The 6198-nt window shown below is 44.0% G+C and overlaps 1 pseudogene; it reads left to right on the top strand.

Moving 5' to 3' along the window:
- Positions 1-5389: 5389 nt before the first annotated feature.
- On the top strand, positions 5390-5948 carry LOC123849421 (prefoldin subunit 6-like; annotated as a pseudogene).
- The last annotated feature ends 250 nt before the right edge of the window (positions 5949-6198 follow it).

The following is a 6198-nucleotide window of genomic DNA, read 5'->3' on the forward strand; positions in this document are numbered from 1 at the left end:
CAAAAAGTTGAAAATAGAGCTACCATATGATCCAGCAATTGCACTACTGGGTATTTACCCCAAAGATACAAAAGTAGGGATCCGAAGGGCTACGTGCACCCCGATGTTTATAGCAGCAATGTCCACAATAGCCAAACTGTGGAAAGAGCCAAGATGTCCATCGACAGATGAATGGATAAAGAAGATGTGGTATATATATTCAATGGAATATTATGCAGCCATCAAAAGGAATGAGATCTTGCCATTTGCAACGACGTGGATGGAACTGGAGGGTATTATGTTGAGTGAAATAAGTCAAACAGAGAAAGACATGTATCATATGATCTCACTGATATGAGGAATTCTTAATCGCAGGAAACAAACTGAGTGTTGTTGGAGTGGGGGGTGGGGTGGGAGGGATGGGGGGACTGGGTGATAGACACTGGGGAGTGTATGTGCTCTGGTAAGCGCTGTGAATTGTGCAAGACTGTTGAATCTCAGATCTGTACCTCTGAAACAAATAATGCAATATATGTTAAGAAAAAAAAAAAAGAAGAAGAAGAAGAAGGTAGCGGGAGGGGAAGAATGAAGCGGGGGAAATCGGAGGGGTAGACGAACCATGAGAGACGATGGACTCTGAAAAACAAACAGGGTTCTAGAGGGGAGGGGGGTGGGAGGATGGGTTAGCCTGGTGGTGGGTATTGAGGAGGGCACATTCTGCATGGAGCACTGGGTGTTATGCACAAACAATGAATCATGGAACACTTCATCTAAAACTAATGTTGTAATGTAAGGGGATTAACATAAGAATAAAAAAATTAAAAAAAAAAAAAAAAAAAAATTCCTCTAAGTAGAAAGTAATTGATTTATCACATGTTACAAGATTTTTTTAGCTACAAAGAGTTGCTAACCAATAAACTTTCCCAAGTGAACTAGGACCCAATAAAACCGCTTTTCTAAGATAGAGTACTTTTCTCTCTGCTCGTGGCTTTCTTCTGGGCAGTAAGGAAGGTGTTGTTCTTGGTCCAAATTAGTCCACATGCCTCAGGGAAATAATTCTGTCATCTCCCCAACTCTCATGCTCTGTTTATGATTGCCTCTGTAAAGACCCTATCTCCAAATAAGGTCACATCTGAGCTACTAAGCGTTAGGAATTCAACATATGTGAATTTTAGGGAACACAATACAACCCATAGCATGCAGCTAGGGGCTATTGGACAGGGCAGGTCTAGCCAACCCCAATTCTTCCATTCTTCCTCCTTAACAACAGACTACCCTGATACCAACCCCTAGCTACTTTCTCTCACCATCCCTTCTTTCAGCAAATATTTATTGACCATATACTATATACCAGGCATAGTACTAGGAGCTGGGCAAGAGTAGCCACACTACCCCCCACTCCCACCCTCTCAAAGTCTGCATCTCCTGTGGCAAACCTGACAAGGAGACCAAACTCTTTTGAGTCAAAATATTTGCACAACCCACTGAGGTAAATGGAAGAGGCTACTTGTGGCTGAAGAAGGCAGATGGACTCAGGACCCACCTGGCTACCCCCAGAGCTGAGGATCTCAACATCTCAGCCCTCCTCCAACCCACTCAGAGCCTGTCAGCTGCCCAGCTCTAACGTAAGCAGTCAATTACCACATAGTATGATCAGCTCTGGGATCAGGGAAGCCCAGGGAATTTGAAGGATAGAAGAGGAGACCCAACCCTCCTTAGGAGACTCAGAAAGACTTCTTAGTTAGGGGGAAAGGAATTCATGGTAGTCATTAATTGATCATTAGTGTTGTTTACCAATACCCTATTCTTTCTTTCTAACAACCCAGAAATAGCACTTCCACATATCCTTTTAAAATAGTTTACCAGTTAGGGCGCCTGGGTGGCTCAGTTGGTTAAGCGACTGCCTTCGGCTCAGGTCATGATCCTGGAGTCCCGGGATCGAGTCCCACATCAGGCTCCCTGCTCAGCAGGGGGTCTGCTTCTCCTTCTGACCCTCTTCCCTCTCGTGCTCTCTGTCTCTCATTCTCTCTCTCAAATAAATAAATAAAATCTTTAAAAAAAAAAAAAGAAAATAGTTTATCAGTTAGATTTTGCTGTGTAACACACCATCCCAAAACTTAATGGCTTAAAACAACAACCATTCATTTTAGTATGCGTTGGCAGTTTGGGCTGGGTTCATCTGGGCATTCCTTTAGCTGGTCTCACATATATTCTCCTGCAGCTACAGTCAGCTGGAAGGTTTACTGGGGGCTGGCTCGGTCTAACATGGCCTTACTCACATATCTGATGGTTGGTATTGACTGTCAGCTAGAGAGACAGGGGTGACTGAGCCATGTGTCTTCAGTAATCCAGGCTGGGCTTATTCACATGGGATCATGCAGCAGGGTAAAGAAATATGAGATTTGACCAAAACAGGTGCCTGTCCATGCTTGGATTCCCCCTACATCATTCCCTGTAATACCTACATCATTCCCTTGATATCTTCTCTGTTGAAGCTGACCTTCAGCTTTGGCATCCCAGTTACTATGCATCTCCTTTTCATTCTCTGTTCTCCATCTCCTAGCTTCCTGCTTCCTATATCAAGGTTAGAGCTACCCCTTAAGATATCCATTCGTGGCTTAGTCTTTGGGCACTTTCCCCATTAAACAGCCTCAATGAAGAGAGCCTGGCTCTGTAACCACCTTGACTCCAGCTTGAGTGGGAAAGATCCAGGATAAGGGTTCAGGCAAAGACTCCATGTATGTTATTGGAGTTCCGTGGAGCACAGGCCCCTGTGAAGGGACAAGATCTGTGAGGACTTGCTGAAGGAAATGGATTTGTGTTCATCTTGAAGTGTTAGCTAAGGAAGCAAAAGGAGCTGGGGCACTATTTCCTCCAAGTGATTTGTAGAAACAGACATTCTGTGGGATACTGATAGGTAAGAATTACATGAAAAGGGGGGTCATATGTCAGAAAAGGTTTTGGAAGTACTTGTTAGACAAAGGTAAGTAGGTACATTACTGTAAGTTGTCTCAGAACCTTTCCTGTACTAACTTGCATTGTGCTATCTCCCAGAGGAGAGCAGAATGTATAGTGTTCCTCAGACTTGTGGACCTTTGGAACCCTATTCTCATCACCGAGCATCTCTATTTATTGGTGTGCCACAGAACACATCTTTAGGGACTTCGTAAGAGCAAAGGCTGCAGTCCGGGCTTGGCAATATGTTTTTGAAGACAGCAAGTCAACTTCTCTAGAGCAGAGGGTTAGGAAAGATGAGTAGAGAAAAAACTGGAAGGATACATTGAGGCTAGACCATGAGCCAGCCCTGGATCTGGATCCAACTGAGATTCACCATCACTATTACCACCACCACCATTGTCACCATCGTCACTGTCATCATCATCATCATCACAGCCATCATCATCGTCATCATCACCATCATCATTGTCAATACCACCACATCATCATTACTTCCTCATTATCATCAACACTCCCACCATCATCATCATCACCATCATCATCATTATCACCATCATCACCATCATCGTCAACACCACCACCATCATAATTACCATCATCATTATCATCAACACTCCCACCATCATCATCATCATTATCACCACCACCACCATCATCATCACCATCATCCCCATCATCATCATCATCATTATCAAAAGTCTCTTCTGAAGAGCTCTATGATTCTGAATTGTAGCTAGGAAAAGAGCACTGGGCTAGGGTCAGACATATACATTTCAGTCCCAACTTTATCAATAACTGCACATTGTTGTATAGTTTTCAAAAGTCACTTAATCTCTCTAAGCCTCAGTTTCCTCAACTGGATAATGATGTGTGAAGCCTAAATTAAAAGAATGAATGAAATAATTTAAAAAATAATAATAAAAATTAAAATTAAAAAAAGAAAGAATGAGAAGATGATCTATCAATACTAAGCAGTGAGGATATTCTGTTCTCAATATTATTCTGTGCCTTCCTGATCTACCTTGTGCCTGATTTCTCAGGAATATTACCTAAAGTCAGACCTCAACTCCTGTGACACACTCTCAACATCCCTCCACCCTAGTGTGGTGGGAAAAATATGTGTTGAATCCTCCCAGGTTCTGTGACTTCAGGTGAGTTAACATCCTCCTCTGAACCTGTTTCCTTATGTGGAAAATGAGATTATATGTGAGTATTCAATGAGATCATGAATGTTAACAGCTTGATATCTAGAAGGTACTCCATGGGTGTTCATGCTGTCTCCCTCATGACTCCCTTTAAGAGTGGTATTAACATGGACCACCCAATATAATGCGAACACTACAACCCAAAGAGGAGAATCCAGGAAACCCTGGATGAACTTAGACTGGGGTACAGGTCTCCTGACTTTAGGGACTTCTGGATTAGACCACAGCAGCCCAACAAGACAGTAACCCCATCTTTCCTCATTTCCAGTGTATGAATGAATAAGAACTCATGCAAGAAAGCTCCTGGTGCAGACAGCTCTTAGAAGAGAAAGGGGGTCCCAACAACTGGAGACACAGGAAGGGGGAGAATAGTGTTATCTTGCCAAACACACACATGAAAGTGTCATTTGATCTGCACTTGCCTCAATTACAAATAGAACTTTCCTTTCCAACCAAAGTTACTTCGATAGCCCGCCTAATGTCCTCTGGAAGGGATTTGTGCCTTGCATGCATGAGTTGTTATCAATTTCCCCACAAAGGCCAATTTGGGGATACCAGACAGCGTGAGCAGAAAAGTTAAAATAAAATGCTAGCTAAACAGCTGTACACAAAGGGAGCATGTTTCCATCCATCGGTGGGTAAATGGGAGGCTGGAGCACTGATTGTGGGTGATCCTCTCAGGCAGAGAGGCAGGGTTCCAAACCTGCCATGTAAATTGTGGCTCTGGAAGGGCACAGTGGGGGACAGTGTTTTAAGTGGAGAAGAATGCTGGTCCAGAAATAGGGAGACCTGAATTTGAGTCCCAGATCTGCCAATAGCTCACCCAAGCTCTTTAAATCAATCCAGTTCCCCAGTACACCATGCAAAGAGCAAAGGAAGGTGTGTGGGAAAAGATCATCACAATCACTACTATTATTAGTAATTGCTCTTATTCGTTTATTGAGTTCCTACCGTGTGCCAGGCATGGGGCTGGGTAGAGACATGGTTCCAGCTATCTCAACATGTAGAACCTGGTAGAAGACACTGGGAGTAAACATTTAATTACATCTCCTATAAATTTTTTATATTTACACCATTTCAAATTGAATGGTGGCTACCAGGGCTGGACGTAGGAGAAATAGGGAGAGGTCGGTAAAAAGGTACCAACTTTCAGTTATATGATTACTAAGGTCTCAGGAACTAAGGCACATCATGTTGACTGTAGTTGATACTGTATTGTCTAAATCAAATTTGGTAGGAGAGTAATAGTGAAGGGAGAACGCCAGGCCAGAGAGGGGAGTTCGGGTACCACCCAGTGCCCCTCTCCCGCTCCCCGCAGGCCTTCATCCCCGCCATGGCCGATCTAATCCAGGAGAAGCTACAGGGAGAAGTGGAGAAATATCAGCAGCTACAGAAGGACTTGAGTAAATCCATGTCGGGGCGGCAGAAGCTTGAGGCCCAACTAACAGAAAATAATATCGTGAAGGAGGAGCTGGCCCTGCTAGATGGGTCCAACGTGGTCTTTAAACTTCTGGGTCCTGTACTGGTCAAATAGGAGCTGGGAGAGGCTCGGGCGACCGTGGGGAAGAGGCTGGACTATATCACAGCTGAAATTAAGTGATATGAATCCCAGCTCCGGGACCTCGAACGGCAGTCAGAGCAACAGAGGGAGACCCTGGCTTAGCTGCAGCAGGAGTTCCAGCGGGCGCAGGCAGCCAAGGCAGGGGCTTCTGGGAAGGCCTGACCCCGTGGTGGGGGGGAGGGGAGGGGAGGGAATGAGGCAGCTCTAGGGTCTATACTGTAGCTAATAAAATGTGAAAACACCTGGCTGTTTTCTGACCAAAAAAAAAAAAAAATTTGGTAGGGGAGTAGAACTCAAGTGTTCTCACACACACAAAGGGTAAATATGGGAGCTGATGGAGGTGTTAATTAACTCGACTGTGGGAATCTTCACAATGTATATGTATATCAAATCATCACATTGTACACTTTAAAGACATTACAATTTTTATTTATCAATTATACCTCACTATAGCTGGGGGGAAAAAGAGCGAACTAGGCAAAAAGATTGGTGGGA

The sequence above is a fragment of the Mirounga angustirostris genome, unplaced genomic scaffold (assembly GCF_029215605.1).
Source record: "Mirounga angustirostris isolate CCGP_5_RB_7025 unplaced genomic scaffold, mMirAng1.0.hap1 SCAF_15, whole genome shotgun sequence".
NCBI lineage: Eukaryota > Metazoa > Chordata > Mammalia > Carnivora > Phocidae > Mirounga > Mirounga angustirostris.